The following is an 18,375-nucleotide window of genomic DNA, read 5'->3' as shown; positions in this document are numbered from 1 at the left end:
TGGATTTTGATCGGTAAAAATAATTTCATTTTTTTTCAGTAGATTTCCGCAGTTTTACTTACTAGAATTACTCCAAGTTTTCCATATTATTTATTAGCCGTGCACATCTTACGAATGTGACGCCATTCCTTCCATCTTTTCCTGAAATGTAAGAAAGTCTATGCGGAATCTGTGCTTAAAGAGGGGAATCGAGATTTAATTTTTTTTTTTCACGGTAAAATGAGGTTTTTATCTTTCTTTGTAAACGATGGCAAATGAGATTAAATCAACTCGGGGGATTAAAGAAGAACCTCTCATTTGTTACATCATGTAGTAAGGACTTTCTGTGTACTTAAAGGATGAGACGAAGTTTTTTCTTTTCATCGCTCGATGTTAAGTAGGATACATTCATAGATAATTGCGGTTCACGTAAGGTACAAACAATACTTCTTGAATAGTTGTTGACGTCACTGCTAATCTTGCCTTTCATGCTCATATAAAAGTTTTCCAATCTTTATTGCAGAACAGAAAAGTATTTTCGGTATATAATGCAATTGTCCAAGATTTGTAATGTAAAGTATTTTTTTTTTGTTCCTGTCGTTTAGAAGCAAATTTATACCATTTATGAAATTGGTGTTGCATTGCGTTGGTTATTTTGATGAAATCAACTCGATCGAGTGGCTCCTCCGTAGTAAGCTGACTCATTCACAAGGTTTCTGACAAAAGACAAATACATTTGAATTCACTTTCAGCTTCACCCTTTTGTATGTTACGTGTCATGTGTACTTTTATTAATGTGTCGAGAATAATGTGCGGCCCCGTGGGCGATTAATCCCCTCGCAAGGAGACAGATTGGAAGGTTTTTTAAAGGAATCAATTTTTTTCTTTTTTTGTCGAATTTGAAAATCGTGATGCCCTTGAACCGAGGGTATTAGTGGGTTCCACGTTTTGTTGCACATACACAGTTCAGGTTTTCTCTATCAAGTCGATTTTCGTCGAATGTTAAAAAGAGGATGATTTATTTTTAATATGTTGCTTGAACAGACTTGTTTCGCATTGGTTGTACTGAGACTGCTGAAATGTGTATTTTGGTAAAAAAAAGGAATCGAATTTCTTCCTCTTTCTAACGTTCGGCTTGTCATTTTGTGATAAAAAGATGCCATATACATGTAAGTGATGCCACTGTGCAGCCAGGTATGCCGATTGTGGCATTTATTTTTATTTCTGAGAAATGGTAATGAAGTGATGAAGCAAACGTTGGTGTAAGAGAGACAAAGAATCATGATGTTCCGTTGCAAAGGCAATGTCCGCAGAATTTAGTTGTTCACTATTCTTCAGTGCCGTTTCACAGGCAAATCCAACTACTACTATGATGAATTTCTCCTCTTGAGAACTGATGTGGATTTGTAAGGGAGAAGCTGGTTGGACATCTAAGGAAAATGATTCTTTGTTCTTAACGGTAACGATGATAAAATTAAAATGTCGTAGTTTCTGAAGATAGATTTCATCAAATGTGAGTAACGTGATCTTGTTCCTATTGCATTCTTCCACTAAATTATTATGACTGTCATCACTTGTCTGTGTCTTTTACGATGTATATAGTAAATATTTTTCAATTCAGAAGAAATATATTTGGATATTATAAATACTCCAAAAATGTTATCAAAAGGAAGTACTGGCAGCCAGTCTTGTACATAGTATACATAAAACTATATAGTTTTATTAAAGTTATTCATGGATATGTGTTTTTGTATCCCTTTAGTTTATTATTATGTTTAATTTTTGGAACGTCTTGCCGTTAGAAAAATTATTGGAACTTGCTAAATGTTGGAGAAAATATGCGCCACAGCAATACTCTGACAAAGTAACGGATTTGATTCCACAATAAGCTGTAGGTCCCGTTGCTAAGTAACCAATTGGTTCTTAGCCACGTAAAATAAGTCTAATCCTTCGGGCCAGCCCCAGGAGAGCTGTTAATCAGCTCAGTGGTCTGGTAAACTAAGGTATACTTATACTTATGAAGTAAGCAATAAAGCATGTCCAGGAGTTTTCAAAATGCTCCGGTCGGTCCAAAGTTCACCTGGCTTCCGGCCCAACAAGTCAAGGCATTCTAGGAGGAAAGACCGGGCAGTATTTCCAAACTTAATTTAAGAGAAACTTCGTTGGGGAAGTCCTCCTGGTCTAGCTGAAGGCACGCTTTAGCCCTCCTGTCAACAACTGTGTTGTGAGGACAAATTTCCTCATCGAAAGAACAGTTAAATGGACGAATGAGCAACACCGTCGGGGACCGCAAGCTGTTTAAAGCGCATGCGCAGGAATTGTCTTTAGCAGTTAACCCGCGGAACCTCACGTTAATGGAAGGAAGTAGACCCGGTATATTTGGTTTTGTGTTTGTGGTGAAACGCTTCGTTGAGTACCTGGTGGAAGAAAAGGTAATGTACAGTATATGGTTTTATAAGGAATACTGAAGTGACGACTTTTGACTGCTCTTTTAACCCAATTTAAGGAACGCCGTCTTGACGTACACGACAGTCGTGACCGAAGGGAAAGAATTTGGTCTAGTCTTGGTCCTAGTTATGAAATCGTGCACTGCTTGCTGTAAAATCAGGGACACATAGTTTATAGTTTACTTTGTTTTATCAGACTTCCATTATTGTCATTAGGTCGAGAATGCAGTGATGAGGTGTGAGTGAACCAAGGACATATGGATCAAATGCTAATTTAATTCTTGTGAATTCCTTTGTTTGGGGTCTCTTAAGCCTGGAATATAAATGCTGTCCCCTCTCAGTTGCCGTACACAGAAATATAAATTTATTCAAAATGTTTATGTTGGGGCACTAGTGTACAGTAGAAAACTAACTTGGTTTCACGTTATCCTTTCCATTCTTTGCCTGGTGTTCAAGTCAGCTAGCCTAACCTCACGCCATAATCCCTTCTTAGCGGAAGGAGTTTTATTGAGAATCCCAACCTTCTTAGTTAATGTCCGCTTCCAATAGTACTGTATTATAATTAAATGTGTCCATACAGTTACCTTAATTATGAGGTTTCCATTATGAGAAATGGTTAATGTCTATTTCAAGAAATTTAGATTTTTTCTCGGTGTACCTTAAAATTCTGAATGCGGAGCTGGAACCAGTGAGGGACACTAGACCTAGCCTAGCCTACCTTTGAAACTCGAATGAAAACTTCGGTATACCCAGGCAATTATGTACGAAAACGTGCATTCTAATACCTATAAAAGCCTCTATAATTTCTTGCCTATAATAGTCAGTTTTAATAATTTAGTATCTGATTTGACGAACTTTAATTTTCGTAAAGCAGCTTGTTAACAGTTTGGTGCTGTATACGGTAACCTCACCTAACATAGGTAATGACATAGTTACTGTATTTGGAGAGATACAGCGAACACCAGTGTATCAGGGCAAATAAATCATAAATAGGCATATGCTGCTTTGCATATTGATGCAGAATTATCACAGGCATATACACACATTGCCTTGCAATGGGGTTTACGCCCGTGACGCCTCCCATCAGCTTAGAATTATCAGGTTGCAGCGCCATTTGAATCTGTGGCCGTTGTGTTATGGGTAAAAAATTTGCCCTTCAGGTCGTTTTGTATTTGATGTTGACGAATTTCAGACATTTCCTTGGGAAATGCTTGATTAACCCTGCATCCCCTTCCCTTTGTGTAAGGTAATAAGTTCCATAAATGGAAATCCATGTTTTTTGAGGCTTAAAACAAAAGTTAGTGAAACGAGTGGATGCTTCTTAATCTAACCGTCCCTAATCCAAACTTGGATGTTGCGACCTACCTGACTGGTAGTGGGGTGCCTCCCCTGGACCCCCCCACCTAATCTGACCTAGGTGGCTGTAAATCAGAAGCTATTTACTTATAAAACTTGTTTATTTGTTGTTCTCCTCGTTGGTACACCCAACGGGAGTGGGCAACCCTCGGGCTTCTCCTCACCAACCTAAAATATAAGGCGTTAAATTATAAGGTGGGTTAAAATATATGGTGAGTTAACCAAGCATTTCCAGCTGAAATAAATGCTCAGTTTATCGAAATCACATGGAAACTTACCAGGAGACACTATTTCACATTTTATCAGGAGACTTTCACATTTAAAATTACTTAGTGATCGTTGTTCTTAGTACACGTTGCATGCAAAAGAAGGCTTTGCTGAAAACGGTTAATTTGGGCTCGTAAACAATTGCAGCAGAGTAGCATTATTCGTTAAAATATTTTTTACAAGACTCCCGAAATCTCGGTTAGTGATGCACAGTTGAAGATTCGTTGGTCAAGAGTGCCAGTACAATGACGTAACAGCAAAAATTTTGCCAAACTAACAACACCAGTAAAAGAATTATTGGTCGAGTAAAAAAAATAAAAACCCTGGCCACGCATTCCTCACTGGTTAATGGTAACTATCGTAACCGCAAGAATTAGCCTATAGGGAGAGGGCAACTCCATAGGACTTGAATCGCACTTCAGAATGATATGACTATATAATTATGTAAACAAAATTAGTAATATTCTTTTGCATCCCACCAATATCTTGTTGACTACAAATTTGGCCCGATTTTGGTGTAGAACAAGAATGTCACAGAATTGCATCAAATACTCGGTAAACATATTATCTGCACTGTATCCAATAATAGGTTTAAAAATAACATACCATATTTATGGTCAATGGTAAAGAGCACAACTTTTTAGTTTTCTGTGAAAGAAAACTATTGTGCCGGCTTTGTCTGTCCGTCCGCCCTCCCTCAAATATTAAAAACTACTGAGGCTAGAGGACTGCAAATTGGTATGTTGATCATCCACTCTCCAATTATCAAACATACCAAATTGCAGGCCTCTAGCCTCAGCAGTTTTTATTTTGTTCAAGGTTGAAGTTAGCCATAATCGCGCATCTGGCAACGATATAGGACATGCCACCACCGGGCTATGGTTAAAGATTCATGGGCTGCGACTCATACAGCATTATACCGAGACCACCGAAAGATAGATCTATTTTCGGTGGCCTTGATAATCCCATAAATGGCTTGAATAGGCTTAACATTTAAATGAAGTATTTTACAAATTACGCATTTCAGGGATTTTAATAAAGGTTATCGACACTTGCTACCTGTTCAGCGATGACTACAAAAAGGGCAGAGCCAATCCAGAGGTTTTTACAGTTTTTAGACTTGTCATCATCCATGGCCCTCACCAACAGCCGCTACCCCGGAAGATATCACCTTACCCTTTCCTATCACTTCATAGAGGTTGATGTTACAATATATTAAAGGGTGTAAGTTAGGAATGCGGGCAAGGGCTTTAAGTACTGTGCACATCTATTGAGTGAATCATGCCACCCAGCACAGGGTTATTCCAAAGGAGCGCTTGACCGGTGATTTATGTATAACTTTACTGCCTTCCCACAACAGGTTGAGGAAGTTTTATGTTCCCTGTTGACCGTGCGGGCCATCTAGTAATTGACTTTTCCTCCATCTGCCTCTGTTCTGCCTCCTGTATGTCCGTCCGTCTTGTCAGAGTAAGGTCAAGGTCATACAAAGACGTCAAAGGTCAAATGGAACCGGCAGGCATAGAGTGTTTCACAAACACTATTTGTTTTGAGACTTCCTGAGATCGTGTTGGTACCTATCTGATAAATTTCTTTCGGGAATTATAGCTTGAATTCATTACCTGTGACATGAGGACATGGTTTTGGTCTAGTTCGTTTGTTTGTCTGTTTGTGAACGTAGATTCCTATGACAATTTTTCCAAACGGTGGCCTCGTAACTTGTGAGGACTAATTACATTTCAGAATTGTAGTTTTGACCATTCGGTAGGTCAAGTGTCAAACAGGAATTTAATTTAGCCTCTGGCATTAACTTTGAACTAAAAAAGATAAAGTCCTCGTGTCTGGCATGCGTGCTCCACTAATGGAGTCGACTTGCAGAGTGAAGTCAAGTCTAGTCATACTTGAGAAGTGAAAGGTTAAATAGGTATTTACACCAACGGCATAACCTTTGAGTTGTTCAAGATAAAGACTTCATATCTGGCAAGCATACTCCCCTCGTGTGGCTGATTGAGAGTGAGGTCAGGGCCAGTCATACTTAGGTCAAAGATCAAATATGAAATCAGAGCCTTAGCCTTTCAAACTAAGCAAGATTAACTCCACATTTTGCATACATACAGTACTTCACAAGTAAAGCCGGTGTGAAGAGTGAGATCGAGGTTATACTTTGGGGTCAGAGGTCAAATAGAAATTTAAACTTACCGGAGGCCTTGAACTCTGTGAGGTAGATACTTTGATATAAATTATTCCATTGATGACGTCAGTATTTAGAGTAAGGTCAAGGTCATACTTAGAAGGCCAAACAGAAATTGAGGATATTTTTCGTTGTGTTTCCTGTTTTTGAGCATAAGTACACAAAAAAGTTGTGTGGAGTTGACGAAAATTTGGTCAAAGAAATTAAGATTTTGGGAGGGATGGGAATGTAACTTGGGGAGAAAGAACATTTTCGGGGAAGGGTTCTCAGCCAAAGGTTTGAGAAACGTTTGTGTTGAATTTGTTTCGACTCAAAGGAACTTTTGTTTTAACCAAAAGAAATATATTTGTGTATTTTGATATGGCACAGAACTCACTCTGTAGCGAAGGGATTCAGCCTCATCGAACCCGGTTTTCGTAAGGGTGGCCCAGGTCGGGACACCGTATAAAGACCGTGAGAGGTTTGGGAGTAAATTCGTTGAACAAAAAATAGCAACATTTTTTCAATGCATTCTCAACATTTATCTTATTCATGCAATATCATTAACATCTGGAGTATGAAGACTATGAAAAACAATCACTTTCTTTAAAGATGAGGCTAAAATAAGAACCCTTTCTTGTGTGTGTGAATCTTAGCATTTTGTTTAAAACACACTTTAAATCCCTAAGGATGTCCACCCACCGAGCCGCAGAAGGAAGAATGCCTGTAACAACCTGAACGGCCAATTAGTCTGAAGATCAGGAGGAACCTAAGTAAATAATCTGTCTGCAAAGAAGTTCTGATGTGGTGTCATTCCTCTGAGTAATGGGTTACAGTTAGTGCACCTCATGAGGTTTATTGTGGGCATTTTACTAAAGGATGTTTGCAGCGTCCTTTCTGCCCCTAGCTGCACCCACTGTCTAGCCTTTTACTTGACTTCCATTTCTGCTTCCTTTCTTCAGTGTTGCTGTCCATCCTCTCTCTGTTACTTCTAAGTGCATCTTTGGGGGTTTTTCTCCCAGTTCCACCTTTAGATCAGTGTCCGTCATCCCCTTTATTTTCAGGATCTCTATATCTTGTTGTCTAACGACTCCAACTCCTTTTCACTGTCTTTAGCGCCGAGTGGCCGAAAGTGCACAATACTTGGCTCGACAACCTAAATTTCATCAAAATCAAAATTAAAATATTTCCTTCTGACGTAGTCTTCGTAAAGCTTAGAGATTTTCAGCGTATCTTAACAATATTCCAAGATTTACAGTTAAAAAAAGGGAGTTGTTTTATCCTCATTTGGAATACTATAATTAAGTGAATATTTCAAGATCAGTTATAATTCATAGCTGATTTGGCTTTGCTGGTGTTCACGTGAACAAAATTTGAATTTCAGCCAAAAAGTTTTAAGTCTTAAAAGTGACTTTTGGAAACAAAACTATAACATGGAAGCAGTTTTGTATCCCGTGATTTTTGTAACTGGAGAGCCTCCGTAGACTGGAATATTGAGAAACTTCTATTTAAAGTTTTTATACTCGATTTACACTGGAAATCGTTAAACCTCCAAAGAGTACACGGTTCGGTGACTGCCTCGTCTCCGATTCCAAGCTTTGGAATTCTCGTAATGGATATGATTTACCATTAGTCTAATGGATTTGGTCCACCATCTTAGATCTAATAGATCAAGTTCATCACTTTGAATTAAGTGGTCTTGATCTGCATTGCAATCAGAAGCGAATGGATCACATTCAACTTGTTCTAATGGATCCGTACTACCATTATCATTCAATGGATCTGGTTCAGTTCACCATCAGCATAAAAGGCCAGTTCCCCATCAAATTCCACTGAATCTGTAAGACCGCAACTCTGTAGAACCTGCGTCTGTCGCAAGCCTGACAGGTTGCTTTTAAAATGTCTCCACTAAGAGACCGACAAACGGCAAGTTTCCAAAGGGAAATTCATGACTGAACGTCCAATGTTTTTTATTATTATTATTATTATTATTATTATTATTATTATTATTATTATTATTATTATATAAACCCGGTTAACGGACAGAAAGACAAGCACATACTGGCGAAAGCAAATCACGGTGAAAGTATACGATGGCACCTCAAAAAACACGTGAACTTGCGTAAACTTTTGAGTCGTTATCGTGATCTGCAGCTTCTTAATCTGCTTATTCAGTCACCGGAGCAGACTTTAAGGAGAATCTCTTTAGAAAGCGATGTGATGGTTTGTATCCAGGTGATTTTTCCTCTGAGTCACTCGCAGCCACCGGCTAAACTGACGTCCTCAGTGTTGTGACGTCACGGCTTCCACTGTTGCCCGGAGACCAACCAAAGATCTGTCGTAAACATGAGTTCAGAATCACCGAGATATTAAAGTCGCGTTTCTCGTGTATGCAAGGTTCGAATTTCTTCAGATTTGTAGGAAGACTCTTTTAGAAGAGATTCGCATAGTATACTCAAGATACTTAGTCTTCTCAAAGAAGCCATTTGCCGGTGCGCTGAATAGAGTTTGCGGCAAATTCGTTTGATGTATTTCAGTATCAGGACATGTGTATAAGAAGTGAGTATAGGCGAAGTATTACATGTGAAAATAGAATAAATTCATGTTAAATTGAAGGAGCGGCCCATTTTCGTTCAAGCTGTGTCGTGTCAACTGTCAAGAGTTTTTAGGTTAGCCATGAGCTCGGTCTAGACTTTTTGGCCGTCCGATGTTTATTGTGCAACAGGTCAAGGAACTTGTAGTTAGTCCTTTGGGAGTTTTTGTCCAGAAACGCTTGTGTAGGCAGATTCATTCTCTCTCTCTCTCTCTCTCTCTCTCTCTCTCTCTCTCTCTCTCTCTCTCTTAACCAATTGGTTCTTTGCCACGTAAAATAAGTCTAATCCTTCGGGCCAGCCCTAGGAGAGCTGTTAATCAGCTCAGTGGTCTGGTAAAACTAAGGTATACTTAACTTGTTTAATCTACAGGAAGGATCTGGCCTAGTAGTCAATCAAACTAAAAGCGATATGAAAAGCTGAATTTAGAAATCGAAAATATTTATGTGTCCGGTGGCCAGCTGGTCGTTAAGGGAGTGCAGTGGAGGCGTTCATTAGTATCAAGCTGATTTTTTTTCTCTCCGCTCTCTAGTTTAGGACAGAGCGATGAAAACGCGTTACTTTAAATCTCATTTCTTCTTCGTTTTAACGTGCTTTTCTTACCATTTTTATATGGGGTAAGCACGATGTCTTCTTTTGAAGGACTTTGATTTGGCGTTGTGGTCTTATTAACAAAGGCAGTAGATTTTGTTGCAGTTTGTTGATGAACTTTAGTTGGGGAGAGAGAGAGAGAGAGAGAGAGAGAGAGAGAGAGAGAGAGAGAGAGAGAGGAAGTGAGTGATTAGTACTTCGTAAGAATGCATACTGACAAATGACGAAAGACCGCGTGGAGCTCTGCGAGGTAATCCTCTCGCCTTCAGACTGAAGCTTCATCAGATGCATCAGTTCCTTTCCTCAGCGTGTAAAGTTTAAAGTTTCTGTCTGTTATGTAATTGCGTTGTCCCTCCTTTCATAGAGTCAGGTGCCCTCTGCTTCTGCCATCCCCTCTCGATAATCACCTCTGCTTCTGCCATCCCCTCTCGATAATCTTGTTCCTGCTTGGAACTTCGATTATCCCCAGTTCCAAGCATAAGTGAAGCCTCTTAGGAAATGATTCGCCCTCTGTGTCCTTTCCGGTGAAAGTCAGCCATTAAAACGCCTTTTTACTGGCTATACTTGTACAGGTTGTGAAAAATGATTTGGGATATGGTGCATATTAACCTGCTAATATCATAAGAACATTACTATTAAGTATGAATATTTCTATAAGTTTTTGAGTTAAGTGTGTTTAGTATGTTAGGAGTTAAGTGTTTCCCCCGATCATTGTGTATGTTGAAGAATGAAGCTAGATTTCTTGAGTGTGTTTTGCTTCACAATTTTTGTTGGTTTGCTCGTTTCTTCAATTATTCTTCAGCTACTCGTAAAACTGAATGAAGTATTTTGTTGTTGTTTTTTATTTTTTGCCTCATTAAGCTGCGATCGTTCCACTACGGACGCCTTGTACGAGCATTTTCCTTACGCTAAGTCACGAAAACCAATTAATTATTGTTTTTTTCCCTCCGCATTTCACAGTAAAGATTATTTCTTTCACAGTATATAATATTTTCACTAAAATTCAAAACCTCAGACTTTTGGCCTTTTCCTATTTCCTCGTGGTCCCCGAGTTACCGAAAGTGAAGGGTCAGTATCATCCACCTTGCCAGCTGAGCTCTAATTAAGTTACCTGTCTCAGTTCCTCTACCTGCTGAGGGTGTCGTTTAATGGACGAGTTTAGGTGCTGTAAGTGGTGACGTATCTGAACAATATACTTGTCACTTTCAGGGTAAATATTCGTTTTGTTTTGAAGACCTTCACGGCTTAAACCTCAGAGGTAATGATGTGCCTGTGCCTGATTTTAAAACTGATTTTAATAATCATTCGTATTTTTTTCCCCTAAAAAGAAAACACTATCCTTCATTTTTTCCCCCCTTCATCCCATTTCTCTCGTTTTCCGTTTTCCTTTTTCTTTTTTCCTTCATCTCGTTTTCCTTTTTCCCTTCATCTCGTTTTCCTTTTTTCCCTCTCATTTCCTTCTCTCGTTTTCATTTTTTCCTTCATCTCGTCATCCTGTTTCCCCTTCATCTCGTTTTCCTTTTTTCCCTTCATCTCCCTTTTTCCCTTCATCTTTTCCTTTTTCCCTTCATTTTTTCCTTCATCTCTTTTTCATTTTCCCTTCATCTCTGTTTTTCTTTTCATTTTTTTTCCTTCTTTCCCCTTCATCTCGTTTTCCTTTTTCCATCTAGTCATCTCTTTTTCATTTTTTCCCCTTCATCTCTTTTTAATTTTTCCCTTCATCTCTTTTTCATTTTTTCCTTCATCTCTTTTTCTTCATCTCGTTTTCCTTTTTCCCTTCATCTCGTTTTCCTTTTTTCCCTTCATCTCTTTTTCATTTTTTCCCTTCATCTCTTTTTCATTTTTTCCTTTCATCTCGTTCAAGTTTGCGAAATATCCCATAGATAATGCTTGTTTCTATTTTTGACAACAAAAATAAAAACCTGGCAAACGAACAGTGTTCTTTTCTATTCTTGAGAAACCGCAGAGCACCGCAGGCATGCCAGTTAAACCCCACTCATGACTGATATTGCTGTTTGCTTTTGTTATTTCACGGGGTCGATTTTATGGTAGAAAACCTTCGAATATATGGTCAACTCTCCTTTTAGTCTTTTCAATGTTTAATTTAATTTTATGGATTTCGATAGACCCCATCAGCTTAAGGAACGAATTGATAGGCCCTACGTTCACAAGATCATGAATGTTCCTTGGGAACTGGGCTATTCAGTAACCTCTTTCTACCACGGGGAAAAAGAAGTGTGTATTTATGTATATATAGTCCCACAGGCACTTCAGTAAACAGCTCTTTAAAAGAGAATGATTTTGAACCCACAAAATGTAAGAGGATGACGCCCTTTGGTGTTAACGTGATCCTTCAAGCTCGATTCCCCCGTCTGGTGGTCAGGTCACACGGGGGTCACAGGAGGGCATGTGAAACGTCAACGTTAATTGGTAGTGTTTAGTCACCCATACCGAGAAAACGCCCAAACTGCGATATGGTCCTATTTGGGTATGGGTCTCTCTCTCTCTCTCTCTCTCTCTCTCTCTCTCTCTCTCACACACACACACACATATGCATACGCACACACACACACACAACACAAAATTACATCAGTGGTTCTTACTTTCCTTGCGTGTGACTCAAGATCGGGTTTTTAATATTTTTTGTGTGCGAGTGTATAATAATAATAATAATAATAATAATAATAATAATAATAAATAATAATAATAATAATAATAATAACGCAACTTGGACCTCTGATGAGTTAAGTGTCTTGGTGTCAATCATTCATACAAGTTTTTCCCCGTACAGACCTGAATTCACCTAAGCACTCCCTCCTCCCGTTTACGCACTTCCGAAAGACACTCTGTCAACTTGATCATCTGTGATTACTTGACATTTCTAGACAAGCTGTTGATCCCCCGACCCGTGAGAGGGTTCTCTCTATCTCCGTCTCTGTCTCCGGCATCCCCGGAGTGGTTCCCACCCCCGGAGTGGTTCCCACCCCCGGCGGCGTCTGGCATCGTCGTGTCGACCTCAAACGCGTCATTTTCTCGGCCAGGTTACACTAGACGGTGTGGTTAGCGGGAAGCCGTTGAGTTCTCCAGACCCTTATTACTGCTCAACAACTGTCATTACATCAACAGTCTTAAGACAGTCTTAAGACTCTCTCTCTCTCTCTCTCTCTCTCTCTCTCTCTCTCTCTCTCTCTCTGTAATGTTTTCTTTGACTGAAGGTGGAACTGTTTGTAACCTCCTCTCTCTCTCTCTCTCTCTCTCTCTCTCTCTCTCTCTCTCTCTCTCTCTCTCTCATGTTTTTTGACGGGAGGTGGAACTGTTTGTAACCTTTCTCTCTCTCTCTCTCTCTCTCTCTCTCTCTCTCTCTCTCTCTCTCTCTCTCTCTATATATATATATATATATATATATATATATATATATATATATAATGTATATATATATATATATATATATATATATATATATATATAAATAATGTTTTTGACGGAAGGTGGAACTGTTTGTAATCTCTCTCTCTCTCTCTCTCTCTCTCTCTCTCTCTCTCTCTCTCTCTCTCTCTCTCTCTCTCTCTCTCTCTGGCCTCACGGCGCAGTGGTAGCCTACCCAACTCACAAACCGAGAGACAAGTATTCGATTTTCGAACCGAGGAGGAAAGATATGAGCAAGTTCAGTACAGTCCAGTATGATTCAATTTTGTTTTAAGCCTAGGCATTGAATTCCGTACCTAGTTGTTAGTCGACTGTTTTGAGTCGTCCTAATAGAGAGAGAGAGAGAGAGAGAGAGAGAGAGAGAGAAGCACCAGCTCTTGAGTGTTTTTTAATCCCACAAGGTGTATACCATCAAAACACGGAGAAGCCTCGAAGAGGTAATTTTTACCTTAACTGGATAAGAAAAACTTTAAAATGTTTGACCAGTCGACTTTTGTAGGTTGCAGCTGTTGTGATAGATTGATAGACAGATAGATGTGTGGGGGAGGAAAGAGGTATTATCTCTTGAGGCCATCCCCAAAGAGAGAGAGAGAGAGAGAGAGAGAGAGAGAGAGATTTCAATATTTAATATGTAAGGCTCTCGACAAGGTAATATTCACCCCACCGTGGTGAAACTATTCATGAAATACTCTCTCTCTCTCTTTCTCTCTTTTACACACAACACAACACAACATAAAACACACACACACACACACACATACACACACACACACACACACACACACAGACAAACTGGTAACCAAATGCTAGCTCATCTTCAGGGGTAATTGAAAAATTCGAGCTAGAATAGAGAATCCGTAACAGACACCTAACGAGTCAATTTAAGAGCAATTGAATCGCCCTTCCCGACCAGTAGGCTACTACAGACCTGCCCTTGTGCAGTCGAAGAGGGCCGAGTTTAGACAGAAAGCAACCAGAGTTCATTTGGGGCAAAGGAAGCTCTTCTCACGATAACAAATGAGGAGGAAATGAGGAGTTTGCAGGTGGTATCTCATTCTCACTTCAAGTTCCGTCGCATGTTTGACTGAGAATGATATGGCGTTGCGACTGACGTCACTGTTGCCTTAATATCAGTTATGATCTTGTGTTATAACCGACAAGATCACTGTGGTCGAATGATTTGAATGGTTCGGTGTCACAGAAGCCAAGGTCACTGTCGAAGAAAGATTGAGAATCATTTGGCATCCCGCCTTTGAAGGTCACAGTTAAGAGCGATCTAGCAATGCAGTTGCCAAGGTCACTATCGCCCGACACGCTGAGAGTAATTCGGAATTGCAACTGCGATGGTCCCCGTTGGCTAAATAAGGGGAGTGATCTTATGTCACAACTGTTGAGTGACGGAGAAAGAAGTCGAACGTTTGATTAGAAGTCACTCGTAGGACGGTAGTGCCGTCAGTGCATCTCATGCGGTGCACTGTAGGCGTTACTTAAGGTTCTTTGCAATGTGCCTTCGGCCCCCAGCTGCAACCGCTTCCGTTTCTTTTACTGTACCTCCTTTCATAATCTTACTTTCCACCTTCTCCTAACAATTGATTCATAGTGCAACTGCGAGGCTTTCCTCTTGTTAAGCCTTTCAAACCTTTTACTGTCAATTTTCGTTTCAGCGATGAATGTCCTCATAGGTCCTAGCTCTTGGCCTTTGGCCTAAATTCTGTATTCAGTTTAATTCAATTCAACACCGCCAAAGTCAGGAGCGACGAAGGGATCCGATTGCTTAGAGTGAAATAAATGAAACGGCCTTCTTTAGAACGATCACTGCAGTCTTTTAGTTATTTATTTTTAAGCTTACAGCAGTCCCAAGTCTGACAATCTGCTTTAGCAGTTTCTCATGAAAATAAATTTTCAACATGTTTTTGATGCAAGAAGACTTCCCTAAGGGGGTTAGTGGCGTCAGCGCGCCTCACTTTGTGCATTGTAGGCAATACCAAAGTCCCTTTGGCCCCTAGTCTCACCCTCTTTCAGACTTTGGCTTGACCTCCATTCCCGCTGCCTTTCTTCAGTCTTGCTGTCCAAACTAACTAACTATTACTTCTTAGTGCTTTTAGATCAGTGCACTTCATATCCTTTGTTTTATGGACCCTTTATTCATCTGGTGTCCAACCAATACCAGCTCCCTCTGTTCAGTGTCTCAGGCGCTGAATGGCCGAGTGTTCCAGCGCTTGGCTTGACAGCCTAAATTTCATAAAGTAAAATCAAATAAGGAGGCTGCGTTAAAGTCAGATAACTTCAGTGGTAAATTAAAAAAAACTAGTGTATTGAAATTATTATTGAAAGCCGCAAAATACAGGTTTTTGCTATGGTCTATAAATGGTGCGGTATTCAGTCTTATGATTATTTTAAAGTGAATCAACGGCAGCCCTTAAGTAGCATTTCCACTTAAGTTATTGAATCAAGACTAATGTCAGTACTTTCTGCAGATCGAAACTGGGACTATGAGGAGCTGAATAACCTAACGCATCCAATGCCAGGTCGTCAAACCAAATTTTCACAAATTAAATCGGATTAAGTTGGGATGAGATATTGCCTCTGATTAACTGTCTCTGATAACGAGATACTGCGAAACGGACGGATGAATTTTGAGGGAAGTAAACGAAATATTTCGTTTGGTAATATTCCAAAACGCCCAAACCCTGTTGCCCTGGAAACCATCTACTTCAGTATAAAAGCATATGCAGAAATACCTTAGTTCGGATTAAGGTACCCTCATTTTGCATACTTGGATAGCATAGACATTACAGATTATATGGTAGGACATGAATTTTTCGTAAAAGAGATGCTGCTATTGTTCATGAGGCAGCATCTGGTCAGGTGGCAGGTTACGTGTGCACAATCGACAGGTCGCATGTCAAGGTCAACTATATCATTCGTTCCAGTTTATCACGAGGGCCACTGGATTGCTTGGCAGCGATATGCCCCCTACCCAGTTCTCTTTATAGTGAAACTGCGTTCTTTTGTCTCTGTCGCTCTGCTGATCCATTCTTGGCGCAGAGCTCATAAACCTGCGATCGATCCAATGGGCCGGATGATGAAAATGGGTGTGCATTTTCTTAATGCTCCAATATACCCATGCTGACCTAATCAGTTGTAAGTCTGCTGTTGTGGGTTCCTGTTGGAGAGAGAGAGATAGATCAGTGTTCCGGTAAGATGCATAATATAATCATAGGCTTAAAAATCGAAGGGAACCATTCATCAATATTAGTCAAGTCTTGTGTGTCCTAAAACCCGAAGCCCGCAAGGAAGCATTTAGAGGAGGAGGAGGAGGAGGAGAGAAAACAGAAATGAAAAAGGAATAATTCGGAGTAATTTAAGACCCAAGTGTCTCAGTGGTTAACCTCCCAAGATCTCTGTGCGCGGCCATTTAGTGAAACAAATAGCGTCTCCTCCAGATCCCAGCAGACGGCTTGAAAAAGATGGGGAAAAGAGGTCCTGGGCCTGAATACCCAGGGCATGCCCTTGAGTCACTGACATGAAGAGGTCATCGTAACTTGACACACGAGAGACTTTTTAGGTCCCGAAGTTAACGAGCTTCAAGTATCGAAGTTTTTGAAACGGTGAAACCGCGTGAAGTTGGACCATATGATACTCGTGGTACGCTTTTTTATATTTATACTTCTTCTTCTTGTTAATCTTCTCCTTAATCATCTTCTTCTTACTATTATGGTTTTTATTGTTCCTGTCTGTTGTGAAGTCGATTAGTAGTGAGTTTCTAACAATCAATTAGTTGATTTCATATGAAAATGAGTCATCTGGCTGATTTCATGATGATTGCAATCTTCTGCCATGAAAATAATAATGTGGCTGATTTCGAATGAAAATTAGTCATCGAGCTGATTATGTTTAGTGGCTACGATTATCTGACTTGATATCGCGTATTGATTTCATCACCGACCCGATCTTCTTCAACCAGCAGCTAAGCTATGACACAACAAGAAAATTCTGAATTCTCTAAGCTGTTATAATGAGCTAACCGATTACTTGATCTAATTCCGTCTGTCTATCTGGCAGTTTTTGCCTCGAGTTATTGAAAAATAAAGCCATAAACACGGGAGATAACGTAAAACGCCATGACTCAGGCCAGAAGATCTCGTAAAAGGCATTTTAACTGCTTTTAAATCGGCAGTTTATGACACAACACGACACCTTCTTTATCGGGAATGACCGTGATAACGAGAATTTCGAAGGATCCGGTGTTAGAAAAATTCAGGGGCTCATAAATCAAGCTTTTATCGGCGATGGATTAAAAGGACATGGAATGAGTTCGTGATAACGAACCAAGCGCAAATATTGACGCGAGGTGGGATCAACACTTGACAGGCTTGTTGTAAAGATCAGGGTAAGAGAGAGCCAGGAAGGGTTGCCTCTCTCTCTCTCTCTCTCTCTCTCTCTCTCTCTGTGTGTGTGTGTGTGTGTGTGTGTGTGGAGTGTCCCTCCCGTGTTGTATTTCAACCATGCCTAACCAATCAGTGTGCATATTTAAGACTGAGGCAGACAAGTTCATATTTAAGACTGAGGCAGACAAGTTCATATTTAAGACTGAGGCAGACAAGTTCATATTTAAGACTGAGGCAGACAAGTTCATATTTAAGACCGAGGCAGACAAGTTCATATTTAAGACTGAGGCAGACAAGTTCATATTTAAGACTGAGGCAGACAAGTTCATATTTAAGACTGAGGCAGACAAGTTCATATTTAAGACTGAGGCAGACAAGTTCATATTTAAGACTGAGGCAGGCAAGTTCATATTTAAGACTGAGGCAGGCAAGTTCATATTTAAGACTGAGGCAGGCAAGTTCATATTTAAGACTGAGGCAGACCAGTTCATATTTAAGACTGAGGCAGACAAGTTCATATTTAAGACTGAGGCAGACAAGTTCATATTTAAGACCGAGGCAGACAATTCCATATTTAAGACTGAGGCAGACAAGTTCATATTTAAGACTGAGGCAGACAAGTTCATATTTAAGACTGAGGCAGACAAGTTCTAGGCAATCCTGCCGGATGCTCAAAAGTGCTCTGCCACCGAACATTGCAGCTACTCCAACGCAGTAGGAGTTGTAACTCGATCATTTCTTACAATATATATAATAGAAATAATGTCCTAATCCACGTAGGGAAGAGTCACTCGCCCCCAGAGGGTGGACTCAGTATAATATACTATCTTAATGATTATAATGACTTGGGAATGGAGTATAGCAAAAACAAGGAATGTAGTCCTGTCAGCATTTATGAATAGCTACGGAAAGTGAGTCAGTAAAGAAATGAGCTAGAATGGCGAGTTTTATTTCTATGCTTCTATCACATTTCTAAGGCCTCAATGCAGTCCATCCATGAACTGGTAAGGAAATAAGCAAATAAAAGCCAAATTAACGTGAACAGAGAGAATGATAATTGAAACAGTGGGATAAAAGTAGGCTGAATAGATGACTGCTATTTTGCAAATAAGACCTCCCTTGTATGGCTGGGACGAGAGTGTCGGGCCTTGTTTCCAGTC

General features: G+C 39.9%; 1 protein-coding gene across 1 annotated transcript in view; it reads left to right on the top strand.

The window, feature by feature from the left end:
* Window positions 1-2,308: 2,308 nt before the first annotated feature.
* The window catches only part of LOC136847658 (glutamate receptor ionotropic, delta-2-like), a 222,064-nt gene continuing 205,997 nt past the window's right edge, over window positions 2,309-18,375 (top strand). The window contains exon 1 of the mRNA XM_067119459.1: window positions 2,309-2,411. The gene's annotated coding sequence lies outside the window, so the exon portion shown is untranslated. The remainder of the gene's footprint in view (window positions 2,412-18,375) is intronic.

Source organism: Macrobrachium rosenbergii, chromosome 17 (genome assembly GCF_040412425.1).
Source record: "Macrobrachium rosenbergii isolate ZJJX-2024 chromosome 17, ASM4041242v1, whole genome shotgun sequence".
NCBI lineage: Eukaryota > Metazoa > Arthropoda > Malacostraca > Decapoda > Palaemonidae > Macrobrachium > Macrobrachium rosenbergii.
This window is presented reverse-complemented; position numbering and strand designations above follow the sequence as displayed.